Raw genomic sequence first — 22,665 nt, 5'->3', positions numbered from 1 at the left:
TGAAATATCGAACATATATTAACTTTTTTTTTAAGAATATTGAAGATTACATTAAATGAGAATTCAACTGCGAACTCACATGGAAGTACAGAACTTATCCAGGTAAATATCTATAAATAGCAGATATGTACTGCCCTTTCCCAATTTATAGCATCTCTGTATTTTAATGCTGACTGATAGGGTAACTTCAAACACTCCATGCCTCAGTGCAACTAACAGCAATGTAAATACAGAAATACCAAAAAATATTTTATATATACATAAATTATATATATATTTATTTGATCTGAAAGAAATCAGATGCATTTTCTAATGCTAAAATTTATTTAAAGTTAATTTTCATTTTTTTCTATGACCCCAATTAGCAATCTTTTATACTGTATAATAAAAAAGAGAAGATAAACATAGTGATAAATAAATGAAAAACATACCTAGTAAGACAGCTCTAACTCATGTTTCTTTAAAGAATAAATCAGGCTCTCATCAATATTTTTAAAAGAAATATGATTATTGTAAAGTGAAAAATAAAGTTTCACTCTAGATTACCACAGACTAACATATAAGGCAAAATAGCATTTAGTATAATAGGATTTCTTAAAAAAAAAACAGGGCAACAGAGATCCTACTTTTCTGCTTTTAAATACACAGCAGTGTGTCTATTTTTAATGTCTAAATATATTGCTGAAAATGGTTACATAAAATCTGAGGTTGTTAATATCTGATTACTAAGGTATTTCATTGCAACCTGTGAATTTAACTCTTAAAATACTGGAGTATAAAGTAAGGTATCGGCTTACATGATAAAATCCAGTTAAATAAAATAAAAACTGACAGTTCTGAAAATTAGATGAAAGTGACTTTGACCTTTCTTTCATAAAAAAAAATCATCATTTTTATTGCAAAACAGCAATTAAATACAATTATTTTAAGTTATTCAGTCATGTTTATATATCAAGCACTTTTAAAACATTTGTTATAAATACCATCAGGGTGTTAATACACTTTTAAAATTATACAAAAAGTGCCAACATTTTTTAGAATCCCAAATACTATGATATTTAAAATATACAAAAATCCCATTTTAAAAAGGTTAAGCTGAATTGTGCACACAGCGAAACTTCTAGAAAACTTCATTACTTACTGTTCACTGAGTATTACTTACAGAGATTAACAGTTTTAAGAATTCATCTGTTATTTATCCTGAAGTGTTTTGAATAACCCTTTCGTACTGTATACTTCTCAGTGTGATGACCATCCCTACTCTGGTCTGCTGAGAAAAACAAAAAAATCAGTAAACCTTCTTCTTTAAGATTGTTCTTGTTATAACGTATTTTAGGTGGCCACAAGCAGGAATTCATAATTCTCAAAGCAACAATATAAGGAAATTTTTTTTAATGTTTGTTTCATATTTACTGTATAAAGTCATTTTGACATGCCTACACAACTGGTTATGGAAGCTCTCAGACATGATTCCTAATAAAAAAATTTTTTTTTTTTGCTCCAGGTTCTTTAGAGAAAGCTTGCCGCTGGGAAGTTGATTTTGGCCAAGTGCCAAAATCATGTGCAAAGGGGCCTCATTAGGGATTCATGGCAGCCTTCAGCACTAACAAAAAATGTGACCCAACAGGCTAAATCAGCGACTAAAATTAAAAAGTAAGAGACAAAGACAACTTACTTAATATTCCTTCCAAAGCAACATTAAACTTTTTTTGGTAATTAAACCCTTGTTAGTCTAATGCAGCGTTCCTCTGTCCTCAAATGATTGTACAATTACTCTTTAAAACTTGTCAATTTCCCTTCTAAATACACTTTCTTTCTACGGCAGTTTACAAAGATTTTGCTATATAATAAAACCCTATATCCAGTATAATCAGTTCAACAGCAGAAAACAAAATCTTAAAAATGCAGACTACAGTATTCCCTTAAGATTTAAATAAACAAACAAAAAATAAGCAAACAAATAGTACCTTTTAAACTTCTACAAAAGTAAACAGGCATACTCCAAACTCACGTCGCTTGTGATGAATCATTCTCACTGCCCAACTTTTCCCCAAAAAAGTAGATTTGATACGCAGCCTTACCTAGATGTCTTCTGGCTTTTCTGCAGATCAAAAAGTTTCCTGCCTAAGCACACAGATATTCTTTCACAAACCATAAAGGGCCTTTTATGAATCCAGCACTGTAACAGGCTGCCTTCCACACCACGTTGAGAGCCCAGTGCCAGCTCTCAAGATAAAATACATTGCTAATACACAATTAGTGGGAGAGGTTGTCTACTGGAGAATTTATCTTAACGAAAGAAGGAAAAAGAAGCTTTTTTTCTTTTTTTTTTTTTTTTTTTTTTTTTTGGAAAAAGCAAAGAGGGTGCGGTCAGATGTTAGGTTTTGCCTGAGAAAGGGCCCTACACTGCACTAGTACCTAAATACTAGCAGAAGCTGCCTGGGAAGAGAGCCAATGGAAGGACTTTGTTTGACCCAGCTGCCAATCTCCCCTGAAGCCGTGCGCCAGACTAAACACTCACACTATTTTAACTCAAATCAGGCTACAGCAGCTGTTTGCTTTCCGGCTCTGAGCTCTGCACCCAACATGGCTTGTGCAGTTCACCCAGCGAGCTCTGCTAGCTGCCTGGCTAAAATCTGTTCTGGATTGGGATTTGTCATTGGAGAGCAAAATTTAACCCTATTCCTCGTGGTAAATATGAACTGTTTGTTGTTCAGCGTTTGGATCTTGTATTTTGGAATAATTTTGCGATCTATTTAAAGAAGAGTGATATTTTATATCACAGAGGAAAATTGAGATTTGAAGACTATAGAGATTCATATATTTCTTTGAAATTCTAACATAAATTCTTCTGATGTATTCAAATTAACACTAAAATAACCCTTGTGTGTAACAATAACAAGACTTATACCAAGCACTTCTAAGAACAAAGATGGTACCCATTCAACCCAATCCAAATGTCTTTGGCCCTACCTAGGTGGAAAGTTGGTATCACAGGATCAGAGACTCATCATTCTGAGAGTTGGTAATTACTGCCTAATGCTCTGGAAAGTTCCTCCAGAAGCAACATCTAAGCACACAAGTAGTTTGTTTTCCTTATATGGAAAAGTACAAAGTGGTCCAATTTATCTTTCCTAAATTTCTAAGCTTATTCAGCTATTAGGCTGAATGTGAAAATAAATCCTGAATTGTAAAAGATTAAAACATGCCCATTGGTAGTCTAAAGTGAAAAGGAAACTAAAGAGAAGTTAGTCAGGAGAAGCACAATTTAAATAATAGTCAAAATTATCTGATGTATCAGGGAGAAGAGATCTGATAACCAAGAGCTATTGCACCCAAGATAGGAGACAAACATTACATATATGCAGAAAATAAGTCAGGAAGTCATTCAACACGTGGAAGAGGTAGAGAAGTCGAGAGGAGTGTGATAACATGGACTATAACTGAGTTATTCTTACTCCTGACCAAATTCCTCATTATGGACAACAATGGAGAGAGAAGACAGAGGGATTTTAGTTTCTGTTGTTGCTTGCGGGTAGAAGGATGTCTCTTCATTTAGGTCAAGTAGCCAGTAAGACTTTCATGTTTTTTAACATAACTAATTTGGTTCACACTGCAGTCAGAAGATGACCAAAAAAGAAATATTTCTGATATACTGTAAAAGTACGTCCAGGGATAGTTTCAAAAAGTTTTTCTTTTGCTTTAACAGAGAGTTTACTTTGTTTCTATTTCTGCCCCCAAAATAATGTTTGTTTTCTTATCTTAGAAATGAGATCAAAGTTACAAAAATTGTCATTTTATAATAAAATGTTATTTTCTCAGATAGAAAGAGGTGAAGATACTTATAGAGAGGTTGAACTATTAGGTTTGATGAGTGCACATAAACTGAAAGAACCAATTCATTAAAAATGCATGTCAAGATAATATTGATAATATTGTATAACAGGTGAGTTATTATCTCATCCTGAAAGTAATACACATATTAACCCAAAAGATTCCCATTGGATCTGGCTTCCTACATAGCAGAGTATAATTAGCTGCTAAAAATTCTCATGGAATCAAGTAAAATGTTGGGAAATGGTTTCTTTTGTGCCTCTTTCTTTCAATCCAAGAAAATATTCAACAGGTTTCTCTGAATAGTCTATTACAATCTACCGAGAAAATTATCACCCAGAATTACACAGCTCCATGTACTTCTGCAGTAGCTATAAAATGGTGGCCCTGTAGTAACATTTGTTCATCTCAGTAATTACTTCTCTTACACTGCATTCTGCACTGCTATCTTCTCCTTAGACACTTGTGCACAAAGCAGTTAGTTCACATCACGAATATTTTGGGCTGAATTGTGTTCCCCTCCCTCGAAATTCACATATTGAAGTCCTAATTCTCAGAACCTCAGAATGTGACAGTATTTGGAGATGTGAACTATTAAGAGATCATTTAGTTAAATGAGGTCATTAGGGTGGGCCCTAATGCAATACAATTAGTGTCCTTACAAGAAGAGATTAGGACACAGATACACACAGAGGGAAGACCATGTAAAGACACAGGGAGAAGTCCACCTGCAGTCAAGGAAAGAGATTCATGAGGAACCAACCCTGCAGGCACCTTGATCTTGAACTTCTAGCTGCCAGAATTGTGAGAAATAAATTTCTGTTTTTGAAGCCATCCAGACTGTGGCATTTTTTATGGCAACCTGAGAAAACTAATACAATGTCTAAATAGAAAGGAGTGAAAAATTATCTTATCGTTGATTACAATTTGTTTCTATACTCAGGTGTTTGACTTTATTCAATAGAGCATGTAATTTATGAAGGGAGTATACATTATTTGCATTTTCCAGGAAAAGGAAGAACTACATGTGTGCCAGAGTTTTATATAAAAGCTGTACATGGTGTTAAGAATGAAGAAAAATATGACACAGTTGCCATTCTTTCATGATACTTCTCATTTTCATGTTTTGAACAGGAATACCATGCTTAAGCCATTGTCTGGTACATAATAAAATGCTGTGTGCACAATTAACAGGCATAGACTTTGAAAATAATTATGGAATAAATAGGTGCTTAGCTTTTCCTTTAGGACAATAAAAAATGGAATGTAGACTTCTGATTTTGCAAGATAGTTTTGATCCATGGACAACTTACAGTTGAGGCCTGATGCTAGATAAAAATTTCCTATCAAGAGGTGGAAATATAAAAGGTTAGTCTTTCTAAGGGGAGAGTTCAAATAACTTTTACAAAGGCAATAGACTCTAACGGAAGAAGGAAAAGAAATGTGTGTGCCTTGCAAGAAAGTCTGGATAAAAGCAAAGGAGGTGAGACTGAAAATAATCAAAGATAGAATAAATCAAGGGGTTAATCAGAATATCCCCAAAGGAAGCCATCTTTGTCCAGATAGTTAAGAATGGACATTCCACTTACATAACGTTGGAAGCAGCAAGATAATTATGGGAAATGGATTAGAGTAGGAATACTTTTGCTGTTGTGTCAGGCAGAATTCTAAGACAGCCCTAAGATTCCCACTCCCTGGTAAACACTTGTATACTACCCCAGAAGTTGGGCAGAACCCATGAATATGATTATTTAGTTGCTTTGTTGATTAGGTTATCAACCTCTATGTAAGAATCAATGATATCTCCATGTAGAGTTGGTAGAAGGAGAAAGAAGAAGCCAATATCCAAGTAATATACCTGACCAGAAGAAGTAAGGAAAAGATGACTGACGTTACCAAAGCAATGACATGCTGTTTTACCCACCAGCTGATGTGGAGGTGAGCATTCATTCATTTTTTGATTCACCTATCCTCTCAAAAATTCTATTTAATGCTGACTTCGTGTGTGTGTTTGGTGGGGGGACCACTGGGCTAAGTGTTGTGTGGGATGAAAAAACAGATGTTTCTGTCTAGTAAGCAAACTGATAGCTGAACAGTCAATTCTAAAGAAAATGGCACTGTTTTTGTTGAGCACTTCAGAATGCTGAGGCATTAGGTAATTAAGTGGTTTAATAAATGTCATAGAATGTTATGACAATATTGATAATTATCACATGTTCAACTACTTTTAATAAACAAGTTACTGTATTGTAAAAACTAATATATTTTTGGTCACCCAACAGCTTCATGATGTCATTGTCTTAAAGTGCCTAAAGACATCATTATTTCTGTGAAATTATGATTGCTAGTTTCTCTTATTTTTTTGGTAAGCAGTTCCATTATTTTCCACGCTAGTTGAGACCAAAAAGATCACGTATCTCTTGAAATCCCCACAGTTAAAAAATAAAATCCAAGACATCATCATTGTGCACAAAAGCCCATTATTACTCCAAAGTCAATAACACAGTACTTTGGACACCTGTTTCCTAATGAGAATATCCATAAAACATTGAGAAGCAACTTCAGATAAATGTTAAATGTAAATTAAATGTGATCAGTGAATGGAATGACTCAAGTTATTATAAGGAAAATGATCTTAAATGACTAAGTAAATATTTCCGTGTAAAGATTTAAAATAAAACATAACACAATATACTATTATCAAAATAGAAAAAAAAATTAATTTCTTACCTGGGGTAACAAATGATGAGGCACACAGACTCATAGCACACATACAAACAGACAAAAATATTTAAGTAATAGAAAGATGATGAACTATTCTAACTGATCTGATTAAAATTTTGAAACTGACTTCACATTCCCACTGTAAATTTTTTTTTAATTTAAGCCATTTGCTGCTTCATTCTATTTTCTAGATCTATAAATCTGCTTTTTTGAGGCAATCTCTGTAGGCATTTTCAAATTTTATCAAGTATATTTTATAGTTTCAGAAGGATTAAGAACAATCTAAATACACACAAGGAGAAACAGATAACATGAATAGCCCTATATGTATAAATAAATTGAATTAATAACTAATAACCTTTCCTTAAAGAAATCACCAGATGCAAATGGTTTCACAAGTGATTTCTACCAAACATTAAAGGAAGAAATAATATCAATTCTCCACAGCCTCTTTCAAAAAAAATAAATAATTAAAAGCAGAGGGACACTATCTAACTCATTCAGTGAGCCAAGCATTACTCTAATGCTAAAACTAGATATAAGAAAAAAAATCACAAACTTGTATCTCTCATGAACATAGACACAAAACAAAACCTCACTGAAATATTAACAAGTTGAATTCAACAACGTATGAAAAGAATTATACACTACAACCAAGTGGTATTTATTCCATGTATGCAAGGTTGGTTCAACACCTGAAAAATCAATCAATATAATCCACTGTATCAACAGACTAAAGGGGGTAAATCATGTGATCATATTAACTGACACAGAAGAAATACCATTTGAGAAAATCCAATACTCAATCATAATAAAAATACTCAGCAAACTAGGAGTAGAGAAGAACTTCTCCAAATCAATGGAGAACCATCTACAGAAACCTACAGCTAACATAATCAATGAGTAACTAGACACTTTCCCCCTAAGACCAGAAACAAGGCAAGGATGTTCCCATTCACCACTCCTATTCAACATCACATAGGAAGTCCTAGCTGGTGTCATAAGAAAAGAAATGGAAATAAAAGGATAAATATTGGAAAAGAATAAAACAGTTGCTATTCATTGATGATAGGATTGTCTATATAGAAAAATTCCAAACAATTTTTTTTATAAAAAAGCAACTATAGCAAGGCTTCAGGGTACGAGGTTAATATACAAAAGCCAATTTACCGTTAGCAGATGAATAAGTTCTGGGGTTCTAATGTACAGCATTGTGATATGGTTAACAGTATTGTATTGTAACACATGAAAATTGTTAAGAAAATTGATCTTAAATGTTCTCAGCACAGAAAAGAAACAATAATTATGTGATGTGATGGAGTGTTAACTAACACTGCAGTAGTAATCAGACTGCAATATAAAAGTGTGTCAAATCAACACATTGTACACTTTAAATTTGTATAATATTATATGTCAATTATGTCTCAATAAAGCTAGTAAAAATATAGAATTTGAAATTTTAAAAATACCATCAATAATAGTATCAAACAATTAAATACTTAGGCATAAATATAACAAAATATGTACAATACATATATGTGGAAAACTACAAACTGCTGCTTTGTTGGTGGAGAGGGCCCAGGATGCAATGTCTCCAGTACAAATGAGCACAACCATCACACAGATCTTGGTTTCTAATACCATTCTTCAATAAAAGGAACTAGGGCTCCTTGGAGAATTACCTGATTCTAGGACTCAGCAGTAAATAGGCAAAATGGGCCTGAGGCATCTTATAGTGCCAAAAAGTAAATTAGTGCCAAAAATAAAAAGTAAATAATGATGAAGATACATTAAAGGGATTCAGGAGCCAATTGAAAGAGGTCTCGATGGCCAAAGTTGAAACAATTTGAACAACAAAGTAAAAGAAGTAGTATTGGATTACAACCCAAAGTACAAAATAAGAGTCCATGAATACATACTGATATAAATTAATGAATATATATTCCATCCTTAAAGAGGTGGAGCAAATCTGCCCACTCCTTGTGTGGGCTGAGCATAGTGACTTCCTTCCAAAGAGCACAATATTGAAAAAGAGAGAAAAAGATAATAAGTTTATAGTGGAGAAAGCTGACAAGCACTTCTGCAAGCCAGGTGATCAACAGTAACATCAATAGTGATGTTATTTTTAGTAACATTCAATTTTGATATTATGTGATGAAAATGGCAATGTACCTTCGTGGTCTTCCTTCCCAAAATGTATCATTTCAGTCTAAGCATAAGAAAAACATCAGACAAATTCCAGTTGAGAGATATTCTATGGAACAACTGATCAGTAAACCTCAAAATTGTCAAGGTCATTAGAAATGAGGAAAGTCTGAGAAACTGTCACAACCAAGAATACATTAAGGAGACATGACTATTAATGCAATATGGTATCCTGGATGGGATCCTGGAACAACAACCAAAAAAGGGGGCATTAGGGAAAAACCTAAGGAAATCTGAATAAAGTATGGACTTTAGTTGGTAATAATGTATCAATTGTGTTTGACCAATTGTGACAAATATACCACACTACTATATTGAGAAACTAGGTGTGGGGTATACAGGAAATCTTTTTTGTACCATCTTTCCAATAATTTTGTAGATATAAAATTGTTCTAAAATTAAAATTTTACTAAAATATTCACTAGAAAAATATTTTAGATAGAAAAAATGATTAAACACCTCATGGTATGTTACCCAATACTTTCTTAGGTGTGGAAGCAATGTCCAGAAAGCAAGTCTTGAGAAATATGTATTAAAGTAATAAAACTACTCTTTTGATTTCCATAACATTGTCTCCCCAATATTTTTTTTTCTTCCCATATATCTGATTTTGTTTTCAACTGTTTAAACGTGTTACTCAAGATTACCTCCTCAGCTACCTTTTTCTTTTCTCGCTCTACTCAGAAATCTACTTGATTTTTACAAATAGGTTGATAACCTCCAAATCTTCAGCACAGACACCTCTATATAGTGCTCCAGATCCCATTTCCTAAATGTCCATCAGCATCCCAATCTCCATTCCTAAAACCATATTTATTCTTTTCCCTTTAACTTGCTGCTACTCTGTTTAATAGTCAACCATTCTCACATGCCGGAAGTCAGAAGAGATCTCACGATATCTCAACAGTTCCTGAGTAAAACACTGGGACAACTGGAAAAGCATGGAATATAAAGTATAAATGACGACAAAAGTTCTTAACAACAACAACAAAAAGAAACTTTAGTGGGCAGATCAAAAACATCTATTTTGTTCTAGGAAAGCAAAAGAAAAAAATCATGAAATAGAAACTGATCTATAGAAATAATTAAAATTAAAATGATAATTCATGAATAATTAATGTTCCTGAAGTGTTAGAACAAATTTTAAAAAAATCAAAGATAGAATAGAACTTCCTCAAGCCTAATGCTAAATTAAATAATTCACCACGTGCTTAGCAAAATTATTGGAGGAAGATACAGACCTAGATCACTCTAGCAAAGAAAAATTTTAATTATTATTTTAAAGGACAGATCTTACCACTATCAAAACTGAAAAGGAAAGTGTATGTGTGTGTGTGTGTGTGTGTGTGTGTGTGTATCTACATAGGAATAAAAATAGTCTGTCCACATTATTTACAAAATGAAAAATTAATAATATCCATGTAACATTGGGGTATATTCGTTTTTGAATAAAAGGATTTAGGTCCAACCATAGGGATCAAAGGTGAACTATGACTGTCTTAATCCAATAGAATTAGGTGAAAACCAGACATAAACCAATCGATGTACTGCATTCCTCCAACCACAGATATTGGTTCAGAGTGAGCTGGACCACATGACCATAATTGATCTAGTCTCTTATGTGAAAAGGAGGCAACTATATCTAAGAGTCACCTTTTAATAACTACGACAGAACCAAGCTTTGGGATAAAAGCGACATCACAAAATAATGTGAAATAGTAACTAGCACCTTGATGATATTATTAAAACCCAGATTTCATCTTACCCTACCTATGACTGTTTTCAGTTATGTGAACCAGTAAATTTCCTTATTGTTTAAGCCATTTAGAGTTTACTTTTATTTAATACAAATGGAAAGTATCATAACTTGTAAGCTAGCCAAATTTCATTTCATGTGTAAAGGCAACAGAAAGACATCTTAAATGGCCAAAAACTAAGAGATTATATTATTCTTAAGAAAATTGCATAAGACATGCTGGCTGACTAACAGTTGAATCAAAATTAAGTGTCCATCAGTGGATGAATGGATAAAGAAATATATACATAATACATAATGGAATATTAATCAGCCTTAAAAGGAAGGAAATCCTGCCTTTTCTGAAAGTGTGTACAGATTTAGAGGACATTATTCTAAGTGAAATAAACCACACATAGAAAGACAAATACTTGGTGTTCTCACTTGTATGTGGAATCTAAAAAAGTCAAACTCAGAAAAACAGAGAGTAGAATAGTGGTTGCCAGGGACTGAGGATGTGGGAGAAATGTGGAGATGTTGGTCAAAGGGTACAAACTTTTAGTTATAACATGAATAAGCTCTAGATATCTAATGTACAGCATGGTAACTATCCTTAGTTCATTGTATATCTGAAATTTTCTAGGCGAGTAAATTTTAAGTGTTCTCGACACACACATAAACACACACACACACACACACACACACACACAGGTAACTATGTAAAGTGATGGATGTGCTAATTAGCTTGACTGAGTGTGGTAACCATTACACAAGGTATGCTTATATCAAAACACCATGTTTTATACCTTAATATGTGTAGTTTTCTTGTTAATCATACCTCAATAAAGCTGGAAAAAACAAAAATAAGTTTAAAAAAAAGAATTTAGTATAGAGGCCTTTCCTACTCAAGCTAGACCCAAAACTGTATTTGGACTCAGAAATCTTCCCTAAGATATTCTACTTCTTTTTCTCCTCCTTTCCCTATACTAAGAAATGTTTGTCATGCTGCATTCTTCATACCACAATGTTGGATGACCACTTCAAACAATAGTGATGTGTTGTACTCCAATACTTGCTAACAATAATTAATTATTTACCAATTTGTGATATTGTGCCAGAATTACAAAAAATTCTTTCACTTACTGTTTCTTTTTCCACAGAAAAAAATATGTAGAGCACCATGATGATCAGTGAGAAGATATAATAAAAAGTTTGCAGATGCAATTATTTCCTGAGAAAACCCCAATTTATAACATTTAACATCAAGTTCCTATGAATGTACACAAGAGGGAAGAGATATGGGGACATATGTATATGTATAACTGATTCACTTTGTCATAAAGCAGAAACTAACACACCGTTGTAAAGCAATTATACTCCAATAAAGATGTTAAAAAAAATAGTTCCTATGAATGCGCCTCTTATGTGCTTCAAAGTCAACCAATAATGATCTTAAATAAAGAGAAACAGTTAATAACTAAAATGTATTGAGCACTAATTCTACTAAGTTAGGTTCAAATAAATGGAAGAGCAGGATTAAACCCAAACAATCTGATGCCAGAACTTTAGTTCCTGATCACTGTCTGTACTGTCTCTAAGGAAACATTTATTGAGTGCACATTATACAATAGGCACTCACTCTGTCTTCTTTGTGATGTAATCATTGTTTAGCTCTCTGATAACATCTTTTGTAAATTATCCACATTATACTATCCATGCACAAACCTAGGTTTCATTGTTATGCTCTCTCTCCTTAGTCTGGGCACTTGCGGTAATGTGCTTCCTTCTAGCACTTTGCTTGCCTATCTTCTATTTGGAGACAGCATGGGTATAAGTTGTAATAGGAAGACTTTCCAGACTGTTTTCTGACCAAAATCTAATTCAGCATTCTTTCTATGCCTTGCCATAGTACAATACATACTTCTAAATCTATTATAATTTGCTTTTATCCATTTCCCAAGACTTTAAGAACAGGGGACTATGCTTCCCTCATTTCAATCTCAGTAACCCATACCATCCTTGGCACTGAATAGGCACTCCTAAATGTTATGAATTACTTAATGAGAAAATTACTGAGTGGAACATTTAATGTTAAGTAAAGCAGAAATCTTGAATTACATAGAAAATATAGATGTTTACAGGTTAATTTAAAATAGCCAATTTAAGCTTATGGAATTGTTCCCATTGAATTTGAGGTTCTTTCTTTGCCGCAAAAGAATTTGGAGATGAAGTGATAGGTAAAAAGTGGATTTATTTAGAGAGAACACACTCCACAGACAGAGCGTGGGCCATCTAGGAAGGCGAGAGACCTTGAGAGAAACACACTCCACAGACAGAGTGTGGGCCATTTGAGAAGGTGAGAGAGAGCCTCGAAATATGGCATGGTTAGTTTTTATGGGCTGATAATTTCGTAGGCTAATGAGTGGGAGGATTATTCCAATTATTTGGGGGAAGGGGCGAGGATTTCCAGGAATTGGGCCACTGCACACTTTTTGACCTTTTAGGGTTGTCCTCAGAACTGTCACGGTGATGGTGGGTGTGTCATTAGCATATGCTAATGTATTACAATAAGCGTATAATGAGGCTCAAGGTCCCCTGGAAGTCGAATCTTCCGCCATTTTGGACCCAGTTGGCTTTAACCAGTCTTTGTCAAGTACTATGGCTATATCATTCTTTTAAAGGTTGTGCCCTGCCCCCTTCCCTCCTATTTCATTTCCCCCTCAGAGATTTTACTCCCGTATTTTTATGGGAAACAGAAGGGTGACAGTCCATCTTCTGTAACCGCTTCAAGGTTGAATAGGGGGATGGACACTGCCTGTCAGGGAGTAAAAACTCTGGATGCCTGATCTAGAGGCCTCAGAGGCAGGACAGCTCCTTGTTTTCATTTGGTATGGGCTAGAATCCTCACATAGCCATCATCTTGATGTGGGACTGTTATAACTGCTACCATAGCCTTCCTATGAATTTTCTTGATGATGAAGCACTTTTTGTAACAGCATCAGAGTACAAAACTATCTATAAATGACAAAAGACTTAAAAGCCATGGTTAAACATCTGATTACAGTGTAATTGATAAAGAAACTTGGTTACTGTTGTGACATACAATATTTTAAGATAATAACTAGAATTATGACTGATAATACTTTACCATGACATGTCAGAATTTTAGGAACTCCATATAATTTCTAGAATATCTGTATTAGTAACATTTGCCATACAATATAACCTAAGAAGATTTATTACTCATTTGACAGTACTTCACATGTAATTTAATTTGACTTAGGAAGTTTTGTCAAAAAAATATCAAAAGGGTTTAAAACAGTCAGATAGGATCATAGGTCACTGTGAAAAAAATAGTTATTTACTTAGCCAAAGTGACAATAAAAGATTTCAAAGACAAATGCAGAACAGATCACTTAAAAGATAAAGAGTTTAAAACCTGTTACTAAAGGCAGTTCAACATTTTAAGAAGCTTGTCCTTTTAACAGAGAGAAAGGCCAAATTCAGGTTTTGCACCAGCTTACTTTTAAAATTTGTTTACTCAATTAAATTCATTTTAAACTTAGTCAATATTAACCATGCACAAAACTTTTTCTTCTCACAGTTCCTATCCACAACTTTTCATCACTTTCTGTATCCATCACTTTATTTTTCCATCCAGAAACAGCCATCCAGAGACAGCCAACTTCCTTTTCCCTTAATATTATAAGATGCAATTCCATTCCTCATACTTTCTTTACTGAAAACACACATCCTACTTTCCTTAAGCAACCATGCACTGTCATTGATATCAGTACTCTGTAGATTGGTAAACATAAATCCAAATAATAATTTTTTTAAAATGTGCTTTCTTATAGAAAATATCTCAGTGTGACACCAAACATATTTATTAATAGTCCTAAACCTTTTGTTTCTCTGTAAAAGGAAGCCAGTGTTCAGCAATTAATGTTTCAGTATCTTATTTTATTTGGAAATGACCTAGTTATTTAATAAACTTTCATCATTTAACTTAATTTAGCACAACTCTAGAATTTCAAGTTACCAGAATCTGGAGAGACTAATTTAGACAGACATTTTTAAAACATAATTATTTTTAAAAAGTTTACCCAAAGCTTTTCTCATTGCACTTTTTTCCTTAAAAGTTTTTTTCATAACAAGTTACATTTCTCGTTGACAAATTTGTAATGGATAGAATGAGGTCTTATTTGACCTCTAGTAAACCTAGCTGCAATAGATGTATTATACTTAACATTGATGACTCTAAAGACATGTCTATATTAATCAGACCAACAAGCTTAAGCCACCTTCAATACCAGATATTAGTTTAGTATTGACTATTTCCCAGATGACATGAACCTGAAATTCATTCTGGCCAGATTTATATTCCTGTATTTATATAAGCACTTAATTTCCCTTAAGCCAATTCAATAGAGCTCTTTTACGAATTAATTTTGGCAATATCATACAGTTACAACACACATAGATACAAACAAATACACAGACACAGAAACCTCAAAGTTCCCATTTCAAAATTTTAGCCCTAAGTCAACGTAAAACCCATCAGTTATAAGGGGCTGGATTCAAACTGGGCTCCTGGCAGATGGAACAAATCAAGGTCACCTATCTAGATGGCTACTTTTTACTAATGTTTACAGAAAAGACACTTAGGATTTTTACTTTTATTCTTGACAAGTCAAGTTCTAAATTACTTTCCCCTCTTTGAAATTTGCATTTTAAAAGGATGGTGGCAATGAGGGTTCCCAGAGAAGACTAGGTAGGATTGGAATATTACAGGGAGATTGGCATGGCATCAAAAGCCCGTATTTAATGAATTTTGAGATTAGGGGTTGGAGGCCTTATTGACCCTCTGGTTTATGGAGTATTAGCACCTGGAAGGGAAGTTATTAGTTTCCTTTAAGGTGATTTTTATAAGAGTGACAAGCTTTGCCTTCCCTGGGATTCCCTGATCCCAGACCTGCAGATCTATAAGTTTTTCAGTTTCTGGGGGAATATTTTGGGTTGGACTGTCCGTGTCTTGTACAATACATAGTCCAGCCAAAAATGTGCCTTGGCTTTGGTTTTCAGGGAGGGTGAGAGCTGCCCCCAAGGCTGAGAGAAAATCCCTTCCCAATAATGGGCTGGGGCATTCAGGCATGACAAGAAACTTGTGAGTTATAAGAGTGTTTCTCCAGGTGCAAGTTAGAGGAGTGGCGAAATGTTTTAGTTTTGGCTTTCCTTCGACCCCAACAACAGAGCAGGTTTTAGGGGCAAGGGGCCCAGCGTGAGAAGTCAGGACAGGGTAAGTGGCTCCCGTGTCCACTAGAAATTGGACAAGGTTACCTGCCACGTCAGTGATCACCTGTGGTTCCTCCTGTGTGATGACTGTCTTCTTGGGAGCCTTGGGTGGTCCCGGGTCCCGTCAATCAGCCACTGCCATGATTGACACAGGGGAATTTCCTTGCTCCCTTCAGAGCTGGGGGCTTTCCCTCTTCCAGTGGCCCATCTTCTTGCCGAGTTGGCATAGCGTTTTGGGTGAAGGCTGGGACCTGTTTCCTGAGCATTCCTTGCTCCAGTGTTCAGGACTCCCACAGCTGAAACTGGCTCCCTTTCCTGGTGGAGATCTTCTGGGAGTACTTTTGGGGTGACAAGGAAGTGGGTTGGGTCTTCTCATGATAGCTGCCAAAAGCCTGGCTTGCTGTCATTCCTTCCTGAAGCTATGCTGTTCCTTCTTTTCCTCCTCAGCCTGGTCTTTATCGTTAATAACACTGAAAGCTGTGTCAATAAGAAGGTTAGGAGGGGTGTGGGGCCCCATGGCAACCTTTTGAAGCTTCCAACAGATGTCAGGGGGTGATTGGCTGATGAAGTGGGTTGCAAATACAATGTGTCCCTCGAAAGTATTTGGGTCTTCTGTCAGGGGTTTCTGTTCTTCCACGGGTGCCACTAGAGAGGGCTTTTGTGTAGCCCAAATGGGTCTCAGCCGGCAAGGTCCCCTAACATAGGACTTGCATAGCTCCGGGTTTTCTCTTAGGGCCATAAAAGCCTGTACATAAGGAACTTCTGTCCATTTCCCCTGCCTTTTGCAAAAGATGTCTAAGTGTAGGATGGCATTATAGTTGAGGCTCCCATTTTCTGGCCAGGCCTCATCGACCTTAAGTTTATATGTTATGAAAGAAAATGAGCTACTTTGCCTTCCCTGGGATTCCCTGATCCCAGACCTGCGGATCTATAAGTTTTTCAGTTTCTGGGGGAATATTTTGGGTTGGACTGTCCACGTCTTGTACAATACATAGCCCAGCCAAAAATGTGCCTTGGCTTTGGTTTTCAGGGAGGGTAAATGGGGGTCAGCTCCTCCCCTGTGTAGCAGTTCTGTTGGCCCCAGCATCCTGGGGCCCATGTCCTATCCTGGCATCCATGGTAGCCAGGATGAGTGACTTCCCTGAAGGTTTCTCTATAGATTCTATAGATTAATCCCTGTGTTCTGGGATATGTTCCCCTGGACATCCTCATGGTTCTAACACAAAATCCCAGCCTTTTTTTCTAAAAAGGTGATAAGTTTCAGAAAACAGGCACTGGCCGTTAAGGGAGATGGTTTGTGAAAAAGAAGAAAACCTCTCATTTCCCTTCCCTTTTGTGGGTGGCACCCCTGAGTTCTCAGTGCCATGCTCCCCCTACCCCCTTCCCAAACATGCTCTGGCCAGCTGGCAGTAGGGCTGGGTGCAGGGGCAGATATGGCTGCTGAAGCGGAGGCACCGTGACTGTAGTTAGGGGGATGGAGGGCCCTGCGACCCTGGAAGGACGCTCCCAATTGCGTGACCCCGGAAAGGCAAGCACAGCAAATGTGGGTCATGGCCTAGGCAAGTATCCCTGGGGTGCAGCCATGTGTATGACCCATCCACCTTGAGTCACCCGCTCTACTCTAACAGAGCAGGATGGGGTGAGGGCAGACCCTGGAGAGGCCCAGCCCAACACCAGGAGGCAGGCGGTGAACAATGGTCCCACCACCACGAGTCCCAACCACATGGTGCAGGACCATCCCCCTCCTAATATGAAGGGGGGTATACACACAAACTGCCTCCCCAAGGGATTGCAGCCGCTGTAACCATGGCACAAAATCTAAGTAAGGCTGTATTTCATATTTTTACACAATTGGACCTCTTAACAGTTAATTAAATGGTGATAAGGCAAACCCAGAGGGCAAAGATCCTATGGTTCGGGTCCCTAGCTGCCTGTGAGGGTGGCTAGAAACTTTCCCTGACGTGCCCTGCGCATATGTAACAAACAGTAAGAAGTGGAAGACTTAGTGGCATGGCTGGAAAATGCCTGGCAGGTTTCTTTTTCCCCATTTCCAGCAGAGTAAGGTGCGAAATAAAGTGGAAAGTAAGAGTGAGGTAAGGATGCCAAGTTGAGACAAGGACAGTTAGGCATAGGTGGACCAATAATAAGCCTATGAGGGTAGCCGCGGAGAGGGGGCAGTGTTATGCTCGTCCTGTGCCCACATTTTTGTGGCAATAGGTCCGAAAACGAGACAGACTATAAGAAAGGGAGAGAGGGCGAGAGAGAGATGGAGACGGCTGGAAGTAAGGCCATGCCTCTCAAGAGAAAGAGTAACAGCGGGAAGGTGGCGCCTCTCAAGCCCAAGGGAGGAGAGAGGCTGAGGCTTACCAAATTCTCCTGGCTGCCTTCGCCAATATGTTCCTGGTGAATGTGAAGTTCTTTCTTCGTCACGACAAAAGAATTTGGAGAAAAAGTGATAGGTAAAAAGTGGATTTATTTAGAGAGTAACACACACCACAGACAGAGTGTAGGCCATTTCAGAAGGTGAGAGAGAGCCTCGAAATATGGCATGGTTAATTTTTATGGGCTGGTAATTTCATAGGCTAAGTGGGAGGATTATTCCAATTATTTGGGGGAAGGGGCAAGGATTTCCAGGAATTGGGCCACTGCCCACTTTTTGACCTTTTAGGGTGGTCCTCAGAACTGTCATGGCGCTGGTGGGTGTGTCAATTAGCATGCTAATGTATTACAATGAGTGTATAATGAGGCTCAAGGTCCACTGGAAGTTGAATCTTCCGCCATTTTGGACCCAGTTGGTTCTAACCAGTCTTTGTCTTGTACTGTGGCTATATTATTCTTTCAAAGGTCGTGCCCTACCCCCATCCTTCCTGTTTCAGAATAAATACAAATTCACATACAGGAAGAAACTACATTCTGGAGAGTAGACAACATTTTTGAGTCATTTCATACTCTCATTAAGAGACTTGAGAATAATATGATAAATGAATAATTTAACACTCAATTTTAAGTGATTTTCTTATTTGGAACATTTGTTCCTTTATAATGGTTTAAGTATATGTTTGTCATCTGGTTTATTCCTATGTTTGAAGTTTTTGTGGGTTGAATTGTGTCCACCACAAAGCTAAGTCCAGGTCATAACCCCAGGTACCTGTGAATGTGAACTTATTTTGAAATAGGGTCATTGCAGAAGTAATTAGTTAAGATCATCACACTGTAGTAAGGGGGGTCTTTAATCCAGTGTGACGAGTGGCCTTATAAGGAGAGGAGAGGAGACTTATGACAGACACATAGAGGGATGACAGCCATATAAAGAATCAAATTTACAAGGACAACACCATTGTGCAGTGCAGGTAGATTGGAGTGATGCCTCTACAAACTAAGAACCACCAAAGATTTCTGGCAACTACCAGAAGCTAACAGAAAAGCTTGCAACAGAGCATTCAGAGGGAGAGGTCCTGCTAACACCTTGATTTCGAACTTCTAGCCTCCAGAACTGTGAGAGAATAAATTTCTGTTGTTTAAAGACACCCAGATTGTGGTACTTTGTCATGACAGCGCTAGGAAATTAATACAAGTTTCTTTAACTTGAATGCAATCTTTCCCACTTTATTTTCGAAAGAACCTGCTTTGGGTTCATGGAAATTTAACTTCTTAAATGTTTACATTAGTACAATTTTTCTGTCATCTAAAACAATGTAGTCATGGTAATAAAAACAATTTGATATCCTAACACTTTATATACATATATATGTGATACACATATATGTATTCTAATAATAACTTTTTGTTAAAACTTGAAGAGAGACAAATTTATTGAAATGGAATGTAGGTCTCTCAGGAAAAAGGCATTGATGGCAAACAGACTTGCACTTTCATCTGGCCAGACCTCTCACCACAGTATTTCCCACAGCATGACACAGATTGCATTTCAAATTTATAACCTTCAGAAGAAGCCTGAAATGCTCAAAAGTGGGAACGAAAAGCCTGTTTCAGTTCTGATATATCTAGTCTACACTTCACAAGGCCCATGTGAAACATGACATATGAAATGCTAACGAGGATTTAGGGTTAAAATCTCAAGTCTGCTAAAAACATGATTAATGTTACATTAGCCTCTTGGAGCAAAGGTCTAAAATATAATACATTTTAGTTTATAAGCAAAACCAGTGGGACATAAAACTCAACAGACATGCAGGTATAAACTCATAACCTTCAGCTGTCCTCTCAGAGAAGGTGGTACCTCTAAATCTCACAAGTAATATCACTGTGATTAAATGTAATGAGAGCAGATATCAAGAATGTGTACTGCCACTAGGGACCTTAGCCAAAGTGCAAAGTATGCTGTTTGTCTTGGGAAACTTCTCACCTCTTGGTAAACTCTCTTAATCAGCCCTCAGGCATCCAGGGCCCTCAAGCTGCCCTCTGGCTGCCCCAGGCTCTCCTCACCCTGCTGAATACCCGCATCCCCTCCTCCTGGAGCAGCAGCCTGTGTTTCAAAATCAAGCTTCCTGTCAGTTCCACTTTTCAATCAAAACCCCATTTTCCTCAGGCTGGCTGATTTTGGCAGGCTCTAAGCAAAATCCTAATCTGATAATCTGATTAAATTAATTCGAAGTAAGTTGTAAATGGCTAATAGCCTAAAGTTCCGAGAGAAGCTGAGTTCTTGACAGTCTAATTTGTGGAATATACAAAGGAGATGTATTAAACTGGAAACCTTCTGAGTACCTTTTGTTTATACTCAAATTTCTTCCATTGCTTGCCCTCCTTCCTCTCTCCCTCCCTCCCTTCTTTCCTCTCTTCCTTCCTTCCTTCTCTCTCTCTCTCCCTCCTTCCTACATTTCCTTCCTTTCATTCTTTCTCTTTCCTCTCTCCTTTCCTCCCTCCCCGCCCCCACACTCCTTTCTCCCTCTCTCTCTTTACTGGCTCAGTAATGTGGCTCCCTTTTTGTATAGTCACTTATCCATAAATTGGCATCCAAATAGGGATTAAACTAAGGCAATCACTGTCTTTCCCAAGGCAAATTCAACTTCCTCATTCACCAATGCTGGCAATATTTATACTCTTAATATTCTCTTCTGCTGATGACTTTTTAAAAAATCTATAATTAGAAAAATACTTATTGAACTAAGATTTAAGTCTATATTTTCCACTTTAGTAATCTGTCACCTATTTAAGATGTGTATAGTGCATTTGGAAGAATCACAATGAGCTACATTTATTATCATTATCATTATTATTATTATTACTAAAATACGTAACCTGTCATAAACAGCTTCTATTTATCAGAATGTCTTTACTTACTTATATTTGCAATAGGACATCAATGCAAAGCACATCCATATATATCATAAATACTATTACTAATTATTCATTTAAAATATTCATTAATAAGGAATACCATGGTTTATGTTTTTCTCTAAACTAATTTATATTTATTTCATGCTTTTCTGTATCAGATGCTATTCTAAGTACTTTGCATATAATAATTCATTTAATTTTCAAAACAATATTATGGATTAGATATTTTTATATATTTGCTTTTAACAGAAGCAGAAAACTAAGGTATGGGGTATTTAGGAACTTTCCCAGGATAACATAGTAGGTAAACTGTATTTAAAACCACTGTATGACTACCATCTACTCCTCCAGGAATATATATATATATATATATATATATATATATATATATATATATAAAATGCATGTTCCTTATACCAAAAAGGAAGTTATATATGAATATTGTAACTATTTTAAGCTCAGTCCCCAAGGGAAGGTAGGTATAGGACCAATAAGTGGGATTTAGACCATGTTGAAATCTTGCCTTGCATGGAAAACAAATCAATTTCTGAGAGTATTTTAGCTTAACCTGAATGAAGGCTGGTGAATGAGACACTGTAGCCAGGAGGAGCAATAAGAAGTAGTGTTAGTTCGAGATCACTTCCTCTAAGGGGTGATCCAGAGTCATGGTAGGGACATTCAAGTCAGGCTTTGGCAAATTTATGAATGACAGCTTTGGTGGTGAAATGGTGAACTAACTACATACAGATTGATGGGAAGTAATGTCTCAGGAATCCAAACCAGCAGGTCAAAGAATAAATGAGTCACTCTAACCACGGTGAAATAGGAAGAGAAAAATACAACACAGATTCGTACCAGAATAAAGCTTTATATAATCTAAGAACATAGCACAAACCCAATCTTACTTCATTCATTTCTGTTGAAAAAATTGTTTGGGACTTTCCAATTAACACTACTAAATGGAATGCCACCAAATAGCAAGCCATGCAAAAGAAACATTTGAACAATTGTTCAGTAAATATCATACCTGACTTTTAAATTATAAAAGTAATACTTTCTTCAGGTTAAAAATATCTAGTAATATAGAAGTACGAAAAGCATAAAATAAGATGGCTTTCCTTCTTTTATCATTCTGTTCCCCGATATAACTACTAACCTGTGTGTGTTTTCAAGACATTTTCACTGCATGAACCAATGTACGCTGACTTGTCTTGTTTTTGTAAAACAAATGGACTAAAATTATAGTTTGTACATATGTATATGTGCTATAACATGATTGATATAGGTTTTTTTTTCTGTGAGAAAAGAGGTTTTACCATACATATTATGCTATAACTTGATTGATTTCACTTTTTTCCCCAAAATACATTACGGAAAACTTTCCAAGTCAGAACTTCCCATCAATCTGTATGTAGTTAGTTCACCATTTCACCACCAAAGCTGTCATTCATAGTCCTACCATATATTTTTTAAAGTTACTTGTTTTTCCATAGTATGGTGTCTCATAAGTCATTTAAATATTCCATAATTTGTTGTCCCTTTCTCAAGTTAGGTTTTCACACATTAATATATAT

General features: G+C 36.1%; 1 long non-coding RNA gene across 3 annotated transcripts in view; it reads right to left on the bottom strand.

The window, feature by feature from the left end:
- Positions 1-22,665, bottom strand: part of LOC132520674 (uncharacterized) — a 206,095-nt gene that overhangs the window by 109,133 nt on the left and 74,297 nt on the right. Inside the window, exon 1 of one of the 3 annotated variants that reach the window (XR_009540598.1) lies at positions 2,082-2,166. The exons of 1 other annotated variant lie outside the window; for it this stretch is intronic. This is a non-coding gene — a long non-coding RNA (uncharacterized LOC132520674). One more of the 3 variants, XR_009540600.1, reaches the window with a different exon arrangement.

The sequence above is a fragment of the Lagenorhynchus albirostris genome, chromosome 5 (assembly GCF_949774975.1).
Source record: "Lagenorhynchus albirostris chromosome 5, mLagAlb1.1, whole genome shotgun sequence".
In the NCBI taxonomy this organism is placed as follows: Eukaryota; Metazoa; Chordata; class Mammalia; order Artiodactyla; family Delphinidae; genus Lagenorhynchus; species Lagenorhynchus albirostris.
The sequence above is the reverse complement of the archived record's forward strand: the minus strand, read 5'-3'. Positions and strand labels throughout refer to the sequence as shown.